This window comes from Acipenser ruthenus, chromosome 27 (genome assembly GCF_902713425.1).
Source record: "Acipenser ruthenus chromosome 27, fAciRut3.2 maternal haplotype, whole genome shotgun sequence".
Lineage (NCBI taxonomy): Eukaryota > Metazoa > Chordata > Actinopteri > Acipenseriformes > Acipenseridae > Acipenser > Acipenser ruthenus.
Window position 1 is genome coordinate 13,269,653 of NC_081215.1, and position 20,680 is coordinate 13,290,332.

Below are 20,680 nucleotides of genomic sequence, written 5' to 3' on the forward strand. Positions count from 1 at the left end.
AATTTCACCAGACAAGGGAAACACCGTTGTAGATTTAGTTACAAATCCACTTTCTGAATAATTATACTGGAGATGAGCGATCTTTAAAACAGAGTAGTGTTGACAAATTTGCCAAATTGAAACAAAGCGAGACACTATCTATCCTTTTTTATTTTAGTTTATTCATGGTTATCTGTGTAAACATGCTATTTAAAAATATTTGCATTGTGTATTTTATATAAATTATTTAAAGAATAAGTATAGCACACACAATTACTGCCTGAGACTTGGCCTTATCAGAGTGAGCCAAGAATAACTCCCACTAAAACTCTTAATATATATAAAAAACAAAAACAAAAGGTCAGAACTGCTTTTGGAATGGGATTTTGTCAAGTGCCAGATACTGTATTACAGTGCTTTGTTTTTCAATCGTTTTCATTGATTTTCTTAGCACTTACTGTATATTAAGATTCGGTACTACACAGTTCAGTGACTATTGCATAGGTTCTTATCTTAAACACTGCCTTCCCACGACATATACTCTCTGTGATTTGAATTTGTATGTTTTTAATATATATATATATATATATATATATATATATATATATATATATATATATACATATACTGTATATGTCACGATTGAAAAACAAAGCACTGTAATACAGTATCTGGAACTTGACAAAATCCCATTCCAAAAGCAGTGCTGACCTTTTCTTTTGTTTTTGTTTTTTTGTACCGTGCGTGTTAACCTGAGACGGAACAACAAGAAGAAAGCACGCACACAAACACAAACAGTAATTATATTAACCCCTTGCTTTCTTGTTTTGTCTTTTCTTTAACATGGTTAAACTGGGCAGTTACTTGAAGAAGTGACAGAAAAGGGAAACTGAATTCCCAAATGCAAATATTTTCTTTTCTTTTTATCTTCAGCTGAATCCATTCTGTCCTGCTAAGAGCTAAATTGACTGTTTGAGGCTCATAATAAATGTGCATTGATCCGTCTCTGCCATTCAGTAGGTAGCAGTATGTGTAAATGATACATGTCAGAGGTCCATTGGTTAATAGAGAATATCGTATCTTACAGGATCGGATTTGACAGGTTCTACTGTATTTTAATTTTAAAACATGATATCTGGAACTACATTAGAGACAAGTATACATTTCCATGCTTATTCTCAGGAAATCTGTTACCCAATACCTGGGTGTGACAGGTTGGCTGAGCGTGTGGTGTAAATGATCGTCAGACCAGACCAGGTTTGTTGGTATAAGCTCCCGGCTTTAATTCGTCACACAAAAAACCCAACAATAATAATACCGGGATACACAGCAATGTGTAACCCGATCAAACAATAATAATAATAATAATAATAATAATAATAATAATAATAATAATAATGATAATAATAATAGCGCCGGGATACACAACAATGTGTAACCCGACCAAACAAAGGGAAAAAGGGTTGCAGTCCCAAATGAAACGAAAAACCAAAACAAGTAAACTCAGCAAAAACACAGTCTGTCCTTCCTCAATCCAAACGAGGTGAACCACAGTAAACAGTCCGGCACTTCCGGGTCCGCGCTCCTCCGACGTATTCCCGGAGCGTCCCGTCAGTGCTCTATGGACAGACAAAAGGTGCAGGGATTAGCAGGTATATCCACACACACTAAAAGAACTCTTCGTATTCCGTTTCCTCTCTCTATTTCCCTGCTCGTATCTCTTGCAGTCAAATGCTCTCTCTCTCACACACAGTACCTTGCCAGAAGGAACAGAACCCTGGGCCACGCCCCCTTATGTACGCTCCATCCCGTCCCCATTGGTCAGCGAGGGCAACCGCCGTCAGTCAATACCTGATTGCCACAGCGCTTCCCGTCGGGGTCAATGACGTGTATCGTGGTTCCGCCCCCTTTCCAGGTGGCCGACTTCCACCTTTCCTGGGGATGTCTGCTCCTCCTCCCTAGCGCCCTCACCGGTCGGGAGGGAGATCTAAAACAAGAGTTCATTCTCTCTTTGTCACATATCCCACCGCTGAGAGTGGAGCCGAAGGAACACTCGGCCAAATCTACCATTCCCATTACTCCCCCCTCCCGGGAAAAATAATCCGCAATTTGGTGATCTTTCCTTGCACGATGTACCATATGATACATATATAAGGCTGCAATGCCAAATACCACCGAGTTATTCGGGCATTGCTATCCTTTATAGTGCTTAACCATCTGAGTGGGACATGGTCCGTGACCAGATCAAATGAATGTCCCAGCAAGTAATATCTGAGGGAGTGGGTGGCCCATTTAATGGCCAGGCACTCTTTCTCCACCACCGAGTAATTGCGTTCCCGAGGAAGCATTTTCTTACTAATGTAAAGAATGGGGTGCTCCACCCCGTTAACTCGCTGAGACAAGACCGCCCCCAAACCAACCTCTGAAGCGTCGGTATGGAGGAAGAATCTCTTGCTAAAATCTGGTGATATTAACGCAGGAGCCTGGCACAGTTTTTGCTTAATGGTCTCAAACGCTCCCTGACACTCCTCTGACCACTTAACTAAATTTGGTGCACACTTCTTAGTGAGGTCTACCAGGGGATTGACCACGGTGGCATACTCGGGGATAAAGCGGCGGTAATAACCAGCCAATCCCAATAGCGACCTCATCCGGGACTTGGTTTTGGGGACAGCCGCGTCCACCGGAGCCTGTACTTTTATGGCCACGGGTTTCACCCGTCCATTTCTGATGATAAATCCTAAGTACTGGGTTTCCAATTTCGCAAACGCACATTTCCTCAGGTTGGCTGTCAGCCGGGCAGCCCTTAGAGACTGGAGGACGGCTGTAAGTCGAATTACATGCTCTCTCCAGGTGGAGCTATATATAACCACATCGTCAATGTACACTGCTGCATACTCACGATGGGGATGTAACACCTCGTCCATCAATCTCTGAAAGGCGGCGGGCACACCATGTAGCCCAAATGGCATGGTTTTAAAATGGAACAGACCATCCAGAGTTGAAAATGCAGTTTTTTCACATGAATTGCGGGTCAAAGGGATCTGCCAATATCCCTTCGTCAGGTCCAGATTTGAGATAAACCCGGCCGTCCCCAGTCGGTCGAGAAGTTCGTTGATCCGAGGCATGGGGTAGGCATCGAACTTGGCGATAGCATTGATCTTTCGAAAATCGACACAGAAGCGATTAGTGCCATCCTTCTGGGCAGCAGTGTGGAGTAGTGGTTAGGGCTTTGGACTCTTGATCGGAGGGTCGTGGGTTCAATCCCTGGTAGGGGACACTGCTGCTGTACCCTTGAGCAAGGTACTTTACCTAGATTGCTCCAGTAAAAATCCAACTGTATAAATGGGTAATTGTATGTAAAAAATAATTGATATCTTGTGACAATTGTAAGTCGCCCTGGATAAGGGCGTCTGCTAAGAAATAAATAATAATAATAATAATAATAATAATAATATAACAACAGGACTGCAACACTCGCTTCTGGAATGCTCAGTGACCCCAAGTTCAAGCATCGCCCTCACCTTGTTCTGGACACCACTCCGCCGGCTTTCTGGGATCCGGTAGGGCCTCTCCCGAACAGTGACCCCTGGTGGAATAATAACAGCATATTTGGTAAGGTTAGTCCTGCCGGGCACGGCGATCGGGCTGTTTAATTTCATAATTCACTGGTCCTACTGCCCGTATCACCTCATATGGCCCCTGCCATTTAGCACACGGTTTTGACTCCAATGACGGAAGAAGCAGCATTACCTTATCTCCTGGCCGAAAAGTTTGAATTCGTGCATTAGTATTGTAATGCTGCTGTTGCCGATGTTGAGCCGATCTAAGATTGTCTTGAGCCAGCCGACCAATTAAATCAAGGCGATCTCGCAGTAGGAGCACATGCTGCACTACATTTTTAGAGGAGCTTTTGTGTTCTTCCCACCCTTCTCTCAACAGATCGAGGATGCCCCGAGACTGCCGGCCATATAACAGCTCAAAGGGGGAAAATCCCGTTGAGTTCTGAGGCACCTCTCTCACTGCGAAGAGTAGGTAAGGAAGAAGAGTAGCCCAATGTTTTTGCTTCTGACTCACAAACCTTCTCAACATTTGCTTCAATGAGGCTTTGGACAGCCGAAGGGAGGTCGAGGAACGGAGGAGGGAGGAGCGATACACGGCCCTCATTGAGAGGGTCGGGATGGGGATGACGTCAGCAGCAACAACGGGCCCCGTGATGGTTGCCCTGAAGGCCCGGGCCCAGATAATGACGGCGGAGGATGACCCTGAAGCCTACCTCGTGGCATTCGAGCGGCTGGCCACCACCGCAGCCTGGCCCCTGGAGTACTAGGCGAGCCAACTTGGCCCTTGCTTGATTGGGGAGGCGCAAGCCGCGTATTGGGCTATGACCGATGAAGACGCGGCCCAGTACGACCTGGTGGAGCAGGCTATCCTCCGCCGTCTGAACATCATGAGGGAGACCCACCGGGTCAGATTCAGGGAGTTCCGGCGGCCATCGAGCACATGACCCAAGGTGGTGGCTCAGCGGCTATGCGACCACAAGGCGCAATGGCTAAACCCCAGCCAGAAAACTGGGGTCCAGATGGGGGAAGCCATAGTAATGGAACAGTTCTGCCATGTGGTCGGGGTCAAAACGCAGGCCTGGATACGCCGGCACAACCCCACCACCCTGGACCAGGACGTAGCATTGGCCGAAAACTTTGAGGACTCCCTCATGTCCGTCCAGACCACCTTGCTGAACTGCCCCTCCCCCTCCGTTACTAAGGGACCACCACCAAACCCCCCCGGACCAAGACCTGCCAGACCACCGGCCCCGTCGGGCCATGCAAGCTCCTTACCATGGAGGCAGAGGTTTGCTCCCAGCTGGGGTAGAATGGTTTCCCCTGCCCCGCTGTCATACCAGCAGCAGGACAAATATGTACTGCCCTTGCCCTCTGCCCCACCAGTCTGTTTTAGGTGCCAGCAGCCAGGACACATCACCAGGTACTGCCCGGTAGCCATGGAGTACGACGTGGCTGCGTGTCATCTGGCATCGGAGACGGGTAAGGAATGGGGAAATGGTCGGGAGGGCCCGTGTGTTGTTGATGTTGTGCTGGGGAAGGTGAAAACCCACGCGTTAGTGGACACCGGGTGTGAGCAGACTTTGATTCGGACAGCTCTCCTTGGCGGTATGTCGTGGCAGCCACGAGGTCAGGTGGCGATCTCCTGTATCCATGGAGATACGGCGACATACCCCACCTTAAAAGTATATCTGTCGTTAGGACCGATAAAGCGCCACCTAGTAGTGGGGGTGGCCGAAAAGTTACCACACCCAATCATTCTGGGTCGAGACTGGCCGCGATATAAGGATTTAGTAAAAATATCGGCAGCCTCGACCACACATGTAGGCACGGCAGACCCCTGGGAAAAGGAAGTAATTGGCACCATGTTCCCTTTCCATGCAGAACTGTTTTCTCCACTTTTTCATCCTAGGAAAACGCACAAGGAGAGACGGAAGGAAAAGTGGGAAGGCGCATCGATCCGACACGGTTGGGGTCTGGCGGGGGAAGGGTTTGATGGTCCCAAACGCCAATCGAAGGGGGTGGGCACCCAGTGTGACCGGGTGGGCAAGGTTACTGGACCCTTGAGGGTAGAGACTGCTCCAGCCCCTGTCAATATCCCGGATGTTAATAACAATAAAACTTTCTACCAGACCATCCGTTTGGGGATGATAAACGGACGTCCTGATAGGACGTATTTTTAGAATCTTATACACCTGCTGTAGCGTTTTGGACAAAAAGTTTGTTCCGTGATCAGTTAATATTTCTTTAGGGATCCCTACTCTAGCCATAATCTGACTCAATTCTTTCGCAGTTGCAGTGGCACTAGTGGACCGCAAAGGAACTGCTTCCGGGTATTGCGTCGCATAATCCACCATCACTAATATGTGCGTGTACCCGGAATCAGAAGGCAACTATGTCCATTGCAACGCGTTCGAAGGCAGTGGAGACAATAGGCAGTGGGACCAAAGGGGCGGGGCGCACTCGACCCGGTGCTACTCTCTGGCATTCCGGGCAGGTAGCTACATATTTCGCCACCTTGGTGTAGAGTCCGGCATAATAAAATCGAGCCAAGTAGACTCAGCAAAATCACAGTCTGTCCTTCCTCAATCCAAACGAGGTGAACCACAGTAAACAGTCCGGCACTTCCGGGTCCGCGCTCCTCCGACGTATTCCCGGAGCGTCCCGTCAGTGCTCTATGGACAGACAAAAGGTGCAGGGGTTAGCAGGTATATCCACACACACACTAAAAGAACTCCTCGAATTCCGTTTCCTCTCTCTATTTCCCTGCTCGTATCTCTTGCAGTCAAATGCTCTCTCTCTCTCTCTCACACACAGTACCTTGCCAGAAGGAACAGAACCCTGGGCCACGCCCCCTTTTGTATGCTCCATCCCGTCCCCATTGGTCTGCGAGGGCAACCGCCGTCAGTCAATACCTGATTGCCACAGCGCTTCCCGTCGGGGTCGATGACATTGCGTACCGTGGTTCCGCCCCCTTTCCAGGTGGCCGACTTCCACCTTTCCTGGGGATGTCTGCTCCTCCTCCCTAGCGCCCTCACCGGTCGGGAGGGAGATCTAAAACAAGAGTTAATTCTCTCTTTGTCACACTGGGTCATTTCATCTCAGCAGTTCTGAATCAAAGCATTTTACTGACTAAAAGCATGACAGTCAATAGGGGATGCAGCTGATTGGTTAATATATAATAAAAGTCATTGAAGGGGTGGGGACAATTTCTATGGCAAGCCAAATTATCATTTAGAGATATCTCAAATTGTATTTTAAGATCTCTTGAACAATTTAGAGATAGCTGTAAATCATTTGCAGATATCTTTAAATGAATATGGGATAGCTGTAAATAAACCCTTTTGAAGATATCTTAATTTCTTTTTGAGATATCTGAAAACGCATGTTAGATATCTCATTTAAAGCTCCATTTAAAGATATCTGGAAGTCATTCTGAGAACTCTTTAAATGTATTTTAGATATCTTAAAATTATTTAGAAATATCTTTAAATATTTCGAGATATCTATACATTCATTTGAGGTATCTAAATGAAACATTTGGCTTGCCATACAATTTCACCCTCTGGCTCAAATAACCAAGAAAGTGCAATCATAACTTAAAAGCGCAATACATACTGCAAGCTCGGAAACAGATTTAATGGAATTACTTCAATCAGCTTCAATCACTTTACTTCATTTGTCAACGTTTAAAAATGTTGTGCTCATAACCAATCAAAACTTTAGCTTTATGTACTTTTAACATCATAAGACAGTGTGTTTTAAAAAGAGCATTATACTTGATAGAAAATGACTCAAATCTGCCTCTTGTGACAATGGTTTCTCATTTTAATCAAATAGGATTCAATAAGTCAGCTTTGACTGAACTAGTGTACAGCCTGTGTGTGATAAAGTACCAGTAAACCCTTCTGTGTTGCATCACCACTTTGTGAAAGTTAATTTGAGTGGCCCAGCTTTTAGTAAAATGCAGAAAAACACAGTGCTTACATAAAATGCTGTTTGATAGCATAATTTTCTTAATTTATTTTTACCGAACTAACAGCACACAACAGAAAATATGCTCACATTTGTAAAAGCCTTGGCTCTTGGGATTCAAGTGTAATTTTCTTTGTTTTTACTGCCTCCTTAGCTTTTTCTGTTGTCATCCTGTTCTGTTGTCAGTAACCTATTCAAGGACTGCGTGTTATACAAGGGTTAAGTGTTATACAAGGGGAAAGTGTTTACAAGGGGTGAGTGGTATACAATGGGTGAATGTTATACAAGGGGTGAGTGGTATACAAGGGATGAGTGTTATACAAGGGGCGATTGCTATACAAGGGGCGAGTGCTATACAAGGGGCGAGTGCTATTCAAGGGTTGAGTGTTATACAAGGGTTGAGTGGTATACAAGGTGTGAGTGTTATACAAGGTGTGAGTGGTATACAAAGGGTGAGTGTTATACAAGGGGTGAGTGGTATACAATGGGTGAATGTTATACAAGGGGCAATTGCTATACAAGGGGCGAGTGCTATACAAGGGTTGAGTGTTATACAAGGGTTGAGTGGTATACAAGTGGTGAGTGTTATACAAGGTGTGAGTGGTATACAAGGGGTAAGAGTTATACAAGGGGTGAGTGTTATACAAGGGGTGAGTGGTATTCAATGGGTGAGTGTTATTCAAGGGGTGAGTGTTATACAACGGGTGAGTGGTGTACAAGGGGTGAGTGTTATACAAGGACTGCGTGTTATACAAGGGGTGAGTGGTGTACAAGGGGTGAGCATGGATGTCAAGTCTCAAGGTTTACCCGTGAAACTCACAGTTTTTCACAATTTTGAGAGTCTCACTGCCGTGCAATGGATTCTTACGTTTGTGCATAAGCTTGTTATTGTTTGCGAGGTTGAAAACCCTTTCTGCATGACACCGCGGTAAATCCAATACAACTTACACACACTGAATACATCACTGGAAAGCCCTGAGTCTCTACTTTTAAACAAGCCAGGTAGGTAGCTTTTACGATGCCTGAGTAATATACGCGTAACCACCGGGGCACCGGTGCCCCGAAATCAACGGGCTGAGTGTAAAGAGTTAAATAAATATTTGCATAAGTACAATAAAACGGGTCATTTTTGAAAAAATATATTATCTGGCCAAATAGTCGTAACCCCAATTTATAACATTGTTCCTATGGGAAAATGTGCTTCGACTTACAACACTTCGACCTACAACTTTCAGGAACTGTTCATAATCAGCTAGGTCCACGGATCTTTAAAGGAAGCACCTTCCTTTTCTATTTCTGAGGAACATCTGATAGCCCTGTTACTGAACATTGTAGTTCCATTTCCAGTCATCACTCATGTAATCTCTATACTGCACTGGGGACTGCGCTATCCCTATGGCCAGCAGCTGGCATAGCAACATTCAACACATTTTCATGACAACCATGAGACCCTGACAATAAAAGCACACCACAGGCTCTTATTAATGTTTTCTGCTTTCAGGCTGTATAAGAGTTTTTAATCCCTATCCTTCCTATACAGAAGCTATCTTAAGGTGATTATAGCAACAAAAAAAAAAAGATGTCACATGTGCAGTTTTTAAAGAAACATTGTAGCAAACTGTTAGTCTGCTCCTGTTTTAATTCCCTGCTCATTTAACCGGAGCAGTATCTTCTGGGTTAAAGCATGTTACTGGCTTGCAGACAGAGATGTAGTAAACCTCAAGTAGTTCCAGATATCATGTTTTAAAATGATAATACATATTTGCTAAAACATGTGTATCTTTAAAAATTGCACATTTGAGACCAACAGTATATAATGGAGACTGTGTGGTCCGGTGGTTTTAGAAAAGGACTTGTAATTAAGAGGTCCCTGCTTCAAATCCCGGCTCACTCACTGACTCACTGTGTGACCTTGAGCAAGTCACATAACCTCCTTGTGTTCCGTCTTTCAGGTGAGACATTGTTGTAAGTCACTCTGCAGGTGGTGCATAGTTCACACACCCTAGTGTGCATAGCAGAGATAATTAATTATTTTGTTAGCTACAATTACTTTAAAGGACAAGAAACCAGACAATTCCCTTTGCACCGGAGTAGTACGTAACTGAATGATAATTAAATGGAGTAAAATGACAGGACAGCAACATTGAGTGGGTATCTTGTATTCCTTCCTGGATGAAGAATGTGATTTCTGTTTTTTGTCCTTCGGCAGGCTGTTTAGGATCTTTTTGAGGACGACATGGCGCCACAAACACAAGACATTCATTGCCAGCAGTTGTGAAAGTGACAGCAGCAGCACTCGCCTTCCACAGTGTGCCAACAACACATTTCAAAACACAGATGAGAGCTCCTGCTGGCAATAGCCAAGCTGCATAATGCAAATGTGTTAACCAGGTCACCTCTGCTTTGTTAGAGAGGATTAAAAACTACATTTGTTTCCCAGAAAAAGCAATTCAATTAGGAATTTTAGGTCACCATGCATATTAACTGGGCATAACAGGAATTAAGAAGCCATTATCCATAATTATGTCTCTTTCCCAGTAATAACTGTTAATATTGATTAGGTTAAGGGAAGAAGCCAGATATTCAAATTAAATAACTCGGTAATTATTGCTCAGTTAACATAAAGCATTGCAGGTTTTATTGTGCTCCAGCAGAACCCTAACAGCAGTTTTTAAACTCACATCGCAATGCATTTAGGAATTTGGAGTCCTGGACCTCTTAAAGAAAAGGTACGTAAGGTAGTGGACTAAAAAATATGAATTGTCACAAACTCTACCAATTGAAAACATGACTGCAAAATGATTCTCTAATAGAAATGACAGGGTCTTCACTGACTTTCATATATATATATATATATATATATATATATATATATATATATATATATATATATATATTAGCGTGCACAGGGGAAGGGTGGTAGGTGATGCAATCTAAACATGAAGACATAAGCCCGATATAAGCTCCTGCTAGGGAGCCCTGCTCTTTTGTACAGCGGTATCTGCGCTATGCTTCAAAGCTGGAGGTCCTGGGTTTGCGTCTGCCTGTCAGAAGCCCCTGCTTGCGGGAACCAAGGTTTGCCACTCTCATTGCATGAGAGTAGGTGTTAAAACTTCATGCTGATATTGGACTCAGCTCTCGCCAAGATAAGCATAAACTAAGACATAGCTTATTTTACTGTAAACGAATGTGATCCATCTGCGTTTCCATACATCTGATGATGTAGACATCCTTCTGCCTGATGTTGATGGCTGAAGTGTAATGCTGGCTCCAGGGATCAGCCTATTTTGCCTCCCTGGCGTATCAACATACACAATGGCTGCAATGCTGGCTCCAGGGATCAACCACAGTGTAGCCTCCCTAGCGCATCAGTATGACAACCGTCTGGACTTCTACCGTAGGGTACTTCTCTGGGGTCTTCAAGTGGGCACCTTCTGTCCTTGGTGTTTCGTTGACCAGCCCACGACACCTTAAGAGAGCACGACAGTGATTCCGGTGTCCCAGCATCACCTCCCTCCGTCCCTCACTCAGCTAAGCCCAGCTTACTTACCTTCCTTTACATTGACGTTGCTTTCTTTCTACTGTGCTTGAGGTCCCCAACCAGAATCTTTTCGTCTCAACCAGAGCCAGTTGCTGCTTCTCTCTGCTGCTTCAGAGAAGTTCTTTACTATGCGTCACAACTCTTGACCACTGAATCCGATGTCTCTGAGCAACCAGGTTGTGGAGTGTGCCAAAAATCCTCAACAACCCACCTCCACTGGGTAAACCTGGACTCTTCATCCTTGCTGTTGCGCTTCAGCAGCTAGTTAAGCGTACCGAAGTTTCTTCCTTTCATGTACCTCAACCACAGCATCCTCCCATGGCACTGTTAACTCTACCAGATGAACAAGGCGTGCTGATCCAGACCACAAGACAATATCAGGTTGAAGGTTAGTGGTGGCATTTTACCATTGAGCCGGGGCTACTTTGTGCTATGTAGGAGGAGCTGAACTGACACCAAGGCCACCTCTTCCATGCTGTACTTGCCCAATGATATCACTGATACAAAGGCCAGTCTTTGCATCTTCCACAGCTTTCTTTGCCGCCCACTTTCTTCCAGTTTTCAACACAGGTGCTGCCTCCCTCACACATTCGCTATGTGACTCTACCAATGTAATTTCCAATCGAAGTTTGGTGCATTTAAACTCCTCGGTTAGAGCTGAGACTGGCAGCTGCAGTATCCCTTTACCATACAGTCCCATTCTGCTGAGGCAGCGTGAAACGTCTCACCATTTCCTGACGTATGAACTGATTAATGCTTCCAGCTTCTTTACTGTTGTCAAGGAAACCTCATACACAGTGAGTGGCCACAGAAGTCTTGGCAGTAAACCAAACTGAAAGCACCAGAGTTTAAGTTTGCTATGCTCTTCAACCCTTGCACTGCTTGTTGTCTCACTTCTCCCACATGAACTGTGTCCTTTAGGTCGACATCATACTATCGCCCAAGACTTTTCACAGGCTTCTCAGACACTGTTGGTATTGCCTCACCGTTAATGTAGAGCTTCTTATCGACTACTTTATCTTTAATTATAGAGATGCTCCTTGACTTAGTGGGCTTGAATTGCATTCGTGTCCATTCAATGTTATTGATTAGTCTGCCCAATAACCGATAAGTGCAGGATACTGTTGTAGTCATGGTTGTCATGTCATCCATGTATGCTCTAATTGGTGGCAGTCGCATTCCAGAAGCCAAGTGTTCTCCTCCCACTACCCATTTTTACACCCTAATAATTATTTCCATTACCATGGTAAAAGCCAGTGGAGAAATGGTGCATCCTGCCATTATTCCAATTTCTAGACATTGTCATGTAGTGCTGAATTCTGAAGTTGAAAAACAAAATTGCAAATCTCCAAAGTAGGCTTTCACTAAGTTTGTTATTGTCCTGTGTACAGTGAAAAAATCAAATGCTGCCCAAAGTAGGTCATGTGGTACTGAACCGTATGCATATAATTACCATCAATTTCCTTGGTTGTCTTTTTTTAAAATGTTGCTGTTTGATATATTTAATAGAAAATCCATACAAATACATATCCATTTATCATGTACTTTTAAACAAATTAGTATAATGGGCCAGTGCAATAGCCCTCTCCAGGGTGTGCAGCCATTGTGTAATATACCACTTTTCTGGTGTGTAAAAGGCAGTATATTAACCATTATAAGTCACATCCCCATTGGAACCTATTAGCAGAAATGAATCATTTTGAGTGTAGATCTCACACTCAGAATGTCAATGACAAAACATTCTAAATGTTGAAACCATAACAGGTCTTATATAAACAGGTTATATACTTTAATATCAGCTCTTGGCTTGTTTTTTATTTAGATGTAATGACTTATAATATGTTTCTAAGTGTTCGGTGGCTACCTCTAATCAAGTTGAGTGAATTTTCTTTTGCAGTCTTTGTATGACCAACCCCCTGACACAGCAAAGAGTGCTTGTGAAACTTTAGTGGTAGCCACCAAACACTTATTAACATACAATGACTACACACCCTGCTGTGTATTATTGCTTTAAAAAAGTATTTATTTCTGAAGCCAGTGAGTATTTGCAGTGCGGTTTCCAATGGGAATGTGTTACTCTCCTAACAAGGGACACTGAGCATCTGTGTGCTAGTCTGCCATCATGGAGGAACCCAGCAATCCACACTGTGACACAAACCATTGACATGCAATCCAATATATGTAACGGTATCTGTTCAATGGGTTTTCAAGTCTGAAGAGAAAGCGCTTTCCCTGAAAAAACAATGTGAGCTGCTATCACTCCTTTCAAAAGGATTCCATCCATTGACATTTTGACATTTGCTTATAAAAATTCCATATCTGTTTTGAAATGCTACTTAACTGCCAGCTGCCAAGATCCATGAGTTAAAGAAGGTTTGTGACAAATTTTAAATGAATGAGTCATGACATGAGCTGGGAAAGTTGGCATGCGCCCCTTTGCTCTGGCAGCTCACCCAGGCTGGTATGAAATTGCTTCCTATAACAAGGAAAGACTTCATCCTTCCGAAGGTGGGAAAGCAATGTGTACAATCAGTGGCTCCTATGAGATTTGGCATTAGCTGTGTCATAAAACACCCTTTTTAAAGCTGTCACTTTGGCAGTCACAGCCACACTTCTCTATTTCTGCGACATGGAAACTTCTTTCAAAACATCACATGGGTCACATGCTGTTTGTTTATTTACCCTTTCGCTTGTGGGGAATTCATTGTACCGATTTGTTATACAGTAGTTTTTGTTCATGGAGAAAATACCAATGCTTGTTCTTTTCTATTCCTCTCCACTATATTGTCAGAAAATGCAGTATGAATAAGTCTGTCATCCCTGCTGTATAAACCTGGCCTCCTGCTGTGTGTATTGTTCTGGATTAATTTGTTAAATCAGAATGATTTGCAGATCAGGTGACTGTGAGGACAGGTATTTATTAAATCACTAATAATACATCCTTTTAATTATAGGCTTGTTTAAAAACATATTTTTAAGGTTAAACACCTTCCATCAAAAAGACATAATATATATATATATATATATATATATATATATATATATATATATATATATATATATATATATATATATGGGCTTTATAAAGTGCCAAACTAAAGGCAAATGTTAAAGCTTGAACTGGTGGGTACCCAGTGTAGTAAATGCACCACTGGTTAAAACCAGCTGATCTGATTGAGATCAGTCGATTAAATGGGATGTTATCAAGCAAAAATCAGCCCATATGAATGGTCCAGAAGGTACCTACTAGCTTACTAAATCCTAAATATACCCCCTACACCTAAACCTAATGTCTACAACTAACCTAATATCTACCCTAAACCTAATCTCAGCCCCTAAACATAATTAATTAAAAATTAAAGTAATTTTTACTATTATTTCAACATCGCTTTTTAGCGCCCTCTAGCAGCTGCTACATCCGACGTCCATTAAAGCGCTTGATCCAGACCTACTCTACCTGTTGGGAGGCATCCCATTCAATCGACTGATCTCAATCAGATCCGGTGTTAAAACATAGAAAGCAGAGTACTTTTAAAGGGGTAAACTTTGAGTTGGAGCCAAGTACTCAGTGGGGGACCCAGGGATTGGTGATGAGACCCCTGCTCTCACAAATACGTTAGATAGGGAGATAATGAGCTGGCTTGTACATTTTGTAAATGAGACAGAGCTGGGGGAAGTATTCTGACATGTATGCAGCAGCCCAGGAAATCAAAAAGGATTTGGACCACATACAGATGTGGGATGACACATGAAGGGCTACAGGTCCACCACAAGAAAAACCTTGGAGTTTAGCAACCAGGCAGCATGGGGAGACAATTAAAAATGCAAATGGAATGCTTGGTTATGTAGTAAAAAAAGTGTGTTGAGTGCAAACTAAGCAAGGTTATGATGAGGCTGTATAAAGCACTGGTGAGACCACAAACAGCTGCCAAATGTATAAGGAAGCTCAACGTTTAATAGTTAAAAGAAACAGTAAAATGAGTAGTTTTGCTCGCTTGCTTTCAAGACCCATGCATGCATTCCCTCTGCCAAAACTGAGCACGTTTGGGATGAACTTGAAAGACGCATCATCACGATTCTCAGCCTACCGATTTTCAACAATTGTGTGAAAGATTTTGTGAAATGACTGAATGAATTGCCATCCCTTAAGACATCTTCCAGCTCTTGTGGAGTCGATGCCACATCATGTCAAAGCTGTGACAGTGTGCAACTGTGGCCAAACATTTTGCATCACCCTATAGAATTAACCTGCTGAATAATGTTATGTTTACATATTGATTCACAAACCGCTTTGTAGTTTTCCATATATTAACAAAAAACATTGAAAAATGTGACATTTTGAAATCTAACATGAAATACTGTACTACTATTATGGCTTTCGGTAGACTTTTGCGATATCATTTTGTTAGTTTCTTTGATTACATGATGTAAATAAAATATCTAAATTACGTTCATATAGATTTTTCTTTTTCATTTTGACTCAATCCTAAAATTCTAGGTGATGCTCAACTTTTGGCCATAGCTGTATATGGGGCAATGGTAGCACAGGTGCTGCTACCATGTTATTAACTAATGCACAGATAATCCTGGTCTGCCATTGGCTCTGCTGGGGTTTCTTCAGGGTGACACAGTGACAGTGGAATTATAATATTGTTCCAGTGGTATTTTTCACTCTTACTGTATCTATGTTTACATGTACGTCTGCCAATGTGCAGGTTATTGTTTGAGCATGCTTTTGTCTTCTGGTATGAATGCCTGGAAATAATATTTTCACCCATTTCAATGTGTTAATCTCTGACTCTGTTGATCAGTAGTATTTCCCACCTCTCAGGGGTTGTGTGTGTGGGTGTGCATGTGACTGTGTGGTTCTGTGTGTATGTATCTGTATGCCTTTGTATCAGTGAGTATGTGTGGGAGTGTTTAAAAGCCTGTGCATCTTTTAATCAGATTTATTGTGGGGCTAATTTCAGCATATCCCTGAGCTGCTAAGTGAAGTGCTGCAATTATTCAAAATACATGCTAACCCAATAATTTCATATTGGTATCTAAAATTGCTTGAATCAATTAATAACAACATTTAATCAAGGAAGAGAATAAGTGTCTGCTAGCTATCCAGGCAGGGGGAGAACATCAGCTAATGCATAACCTGAGTGCAATTGAAAAGTTCAGGGCGAGCTTAACCCTTTCCTTCCTCTAGTACATTTTTATTGCACCAGATTCTGCCAGTTAGACAATACAGAACGAGCGAGTGCTCCAGTTCATCGCTCCACATTTTCAGTTTCTTTTAATTTGGTGTGCATGTTTATAGATGCAGCTACTGGTTACTAAGCATGATAACAACACAGATTCATTTAACTATTTGCTCTTGCCTGTATTCTTATCCTTTAGCCCACCTAGAAAGAGGATTGTGTGTTGACTGATAGCCCTTATCTCCTTATCCCTGCGTGCTACATAATCCCAACCAACCCCCACCCCCCCCACACACACTTTAGGTTCAAGTTCAACACAAAGACATCTCTAGTTTTATATGTAGTTTTATAGTAAAATTCTGCAATGGTAGATAGTGGTTTTGCAGATGAGCCATGGTGCAGCAGTTGTGTGCTTTATTTTGCATTATGCATTCATCATTCATCATATTCCTAGTATAGCTACTTTTGCAGCTTCCAACTTTTAAACATATTTGTTCGAGTACCTCTTTTCAGAACTATATCATCGATTTTCTCTGTACTCAAGTTCAGCCACAAATAAACTTTGCCTAAATAGATTATACACTTGCCTGTATTGAAGTGATTTTCTTTACAGATTGGCTCAGCATTTGAAAACACAAATGTGTATTTGCCTGCCTGGAAAAGTAAAGTCTGTTGAGACAAAATAAGCGGTGCAGATTTATTTGAATAATTTGTTTTGTAATGATGTCAAAGAAGAATTCTCTCTGGAGTAATGGATCCTGAACTGTTTCCAATGCTGGGCAAACAACAAAGATGACATCTTATTAATGTATTAGTATGTATTATTCATTTATATTTCCCATCAGGCACACCCTTTCAGATTTCAATAGGAGAGTAACCTTAATAATATAAAGGTTATATGTTCAACCTTTATAAAATAATTAAAATAATAATAATAGAACATTCACTTATTATTATTATTATTATTATTTATTTCTTAGCAGACGCCCTTATACAGGGCGACTTACAATCGTAAGCAAATACATTTCAAGTATCACAGGACAAGTAATAATACAATTAAGAGCAAGATAAATACAATGACTTTGGTTCAAGCAAGTACATGTGTGACTGTGGCAAAGTGCCCCGCCCCTGTGTGCATTTGTGTGTTCTGTGTTGTATGTTGCGTGCGTGTGTGTGTTAATATTGGTGTATAGTCATTGGTACACGGGATATAAACGGGTCTGTGTTTCACGTGTATTTAAAGTGTAGATTTGTATTTAGGCACGAGGAGAGCACAAATCACTTCACGTGCTGGTTAAATGTAATATGTGAGCACGGGGTTGCACAGAATTAATTCACGTGCTGGGATTCAAGTGAATAATTAATTAGTAATTGAATCCCAGCACAATAGTATATATAGACGCACATTTCATTCAGTCAGGGTTGGGTGTTCGGAAGAGGAGAACGGGTGAGAGAGAGAGAGAGAGAGAGAGAGAGAGAGAGAGAGAGAGAGAGAGAGAGAAGTAATTAAGATCGTAAAAGTAAAGATAAGTTTGTTTGTACTCACCGTGTCTGTCTGTCTGTCTGTCCGTGCACCGTTTGTTTAGTGTTAGTCGTTTTGTATGTCTGTTTATTTTGGCTACCAGTGCCGTGTCCTGTTTTGTGTACCGTTTAAAACCTTTTTATTTGTTAATAAACGCTGAGTGCAGCCATTGCACTCAGCTCATCATCACCACTGTCTCTGTCTGTGTATTCCTTTTCTGGTCTGACGCCACCCACTCTGGCCGTCTTTGTGACAGTGACAAAATACAATTAAATAATACAGCAGATAAGTGTCAGTGATAGTTACATCAGGATATGATTAAATACAAAATACTACAGATTAAACACTTGGCAGATTACAGTACTCTGAAGTACAGGATTAAATGCAGTAAAATAGGGGGCAGATAAGAGCAAGTAAAGTGCATTTAAGGAAGGGTGATAAGTGTCCCAGGGGAAAAACAGAGGAGTTCTACAGGTGCTGTCTGAAGAGGTGAGTCTTAAGGAGGCGCTGGAATGTGGTCAGGGACTGGGCAGTCCTTATATCATAATCACAGGTTCAACTGTACATATTAACATATAAATACAGGACAGAAAACAATTGTGAAAACCTGTTTTAAGAGATGAAGGCACACCCTGTACATGGCACAGAAATGAATGGGACAAAGTAGGATCTCCAGTTCCTAATTGTAACAGGCTTAGTTTGAAAGATCAACATAGTCTAGCATTAATCCTACCATTTCAGTATGCACAAAAAGCCATTTGAAAGTAGGAATAGGGAACCAATCAAGAAATAAAAATCATTACGTGTACCTTGGACCGTGTTAAAACAATCATTACAAAAGCAGAACAATTTAAATTACTGCTAGCTTAAAAGCATACTTGAAAGTACATTTTTATTCAGGCGCAGCACTCTTTCAATTGCTGGCTTATTTTAATGAAGCCCATAACACCGTTAAATGTAATCAATTTCCAAAATGAAACTAAGCGAATATTCTTTACTATTGTCACAAGCATCATGCCTGTCACACTGTGTTCAGCTAATGCACTCTGATTCACACCTGCTAGAAAACCAGCACCAAATGTACAGATATTTAATTGGTCTATATTGATGAAATCTTTCATATCGTTAGTGACAGTAATTTAGCACTAGTTGGAGAATGTACTCATCGGGAGGGAAGGTGATTGCACTGTCAGGGTGAGATCAATAGAGCCATTATGAGATGGCTTTATGGAAGTGGATTTATCCATGAGGTGGATATTTGAGTATCTGCAGCATTGAGTATCTGTCGCATTTGAAACCCCTACAAAAATATGAAATGCATGAGTAAGCATACAAGCATAGTTTTATACCAGTACTTAAAATAAGGAAAGATTAATTTTTCTCTTATAATGAAATTGTGCCAGAACTTTGCTGGATATGCGATAAAGTGCTGATGGGAAACAATGTGGCTTGGTTAGAGTACATGTGAATTCCAGGGAATGTGGTCAGTGACACTCTGTATGATCAAAAGTGTCTATTAATAAAAGCTTGTGTGTTAATAAGGAACTTTAAAGTGCACATGTATGTCGTTCCCTCCTTAAGATATACATTGATGAGTTTTATGGGCTATTTATGAAGAAACCCTTTCTGTTTTTTAATAATAATTTTCTCAGAGAAAAGCACATATACTGCATAGGAAATCATTGTAAATTACTAAGCTTTTGCTACAATACAAAGTAGCACATTTTAAACACTGGACACATTAAAAACCAAAAACTAAGAACATCAGATCAAAAATAATTAAAAGTACATGAAATGTGTCGAAATTAGAGCACATTAGAGACGACTGAAGTAGCCATCCATATGATTCACTAATTCTAGCATTGATATTGGGCTTGTTTTCTTTCTAAAGAATTACCTACTGCAAATGCTGTTTTATATCGCCTTCAGTTACACAATTTGTATATATACACACACACACACACACACACATATATATATATATATATAGATAGGAAACTGTTGCTACGTTTCCCAGCTGCTGGAACCGGGGTATGATGGGTAGTGCTGGGGGTTCTTTGTTGGCACATTAAGTCTATCAACAGCATTTAATAATGCCACAAGAGTATTATTTAATATTTATTTTAATACATCTTAAATAATATACAACTTTCCTGTTGCCTTAACATACTTATTTACCATTTTCTGGGCCCCTTTCAGCCACTCTAGGATTGTTTCAATGAACTTCTCTCAAGTTATGGAGGGGTGTTTGGGGGGAGCTTGAGCAATGCATTGTGGGACTCCTGTTCTGATTATAAAATGTTGTGTGTGTTTTTGGGGTGTTCTTGTCATGGTGCTTGTGGTGTGTTTGCAGACCTGAGGTAAATGTGACGGTAACTGTAGCGTATGTCTATATTATTATTACTATTATTATTTATTTCGTAGCTATAGCCCGTTGATATAAGGTGGCTACATGTTACCAGGCATTGTGGCTGTAAACACAGGTATTCAGTTTTATTTTTTGTTTTCATTCATATATATTGCCTCATTGTGTATTCTTCAAACCCAGTTTCCATACAGGGTTTAGGACCGAACATCATTGGTGGCTGGGCCGTGATGTTGGTCATCGGTTAGGTGAGGATAAATACATAAATACTGGAGCCAGGAGTTAGTGAGAGAGAGAGAGAGAGAGATAGAGCGAGAGCGAGAGCGAGAGCGAGAGCGAGAGAGAGAGAGAGAGAGAGAGAGAGAGAGAGAGAGAGAGAGAGAGCCTCACTGCGAAGCAAGGGCTGATTTAAATGTGGTTTGGGGCTCCGGCATGAAGGCCACTCATAGAATGGACAGGAACTCGGCCTGTGCTTTCCTTGGCTTTTGGTAGGTTTTACAAAAAGCACTACTCTCAGCCTCTTGTGTTACAAGTGACATCTGGTGCAGT

The 20,680-nt window shown here is 41.9% G+C and overlaps 1 long non-coding RNA gene across 2 annotated transcripts; it reads right to left on the minus strand.

The window, feature by feature from the left end:
- Positions 1 to 738: 738 nt before the first annotated feature.
- Positions 739 to 18,252, minus strand: LOC131701910 (uncharacterized). Of its 2 annotated transcripts, XR_009309144.1 has the most exons (4): positions 17,791 to 18,252; positions 6,360 to 6,593; positions 3,504 to 6,214; positions 739 to 1,598 (listed from the first exon to the last, which is right to left on the minus strand). It is a non-coding gene; the product is annotated as an uncharacterized LOC131701910 (long non-coding RNA). The 2 variants fall into 2 exon arrangements; XR_009309143.1 differs by having other exon boundaries at positions 3,504 to 6,593.
- Positions 18,253 to 20,680: the final 2,428 nt, after the last annotated feature.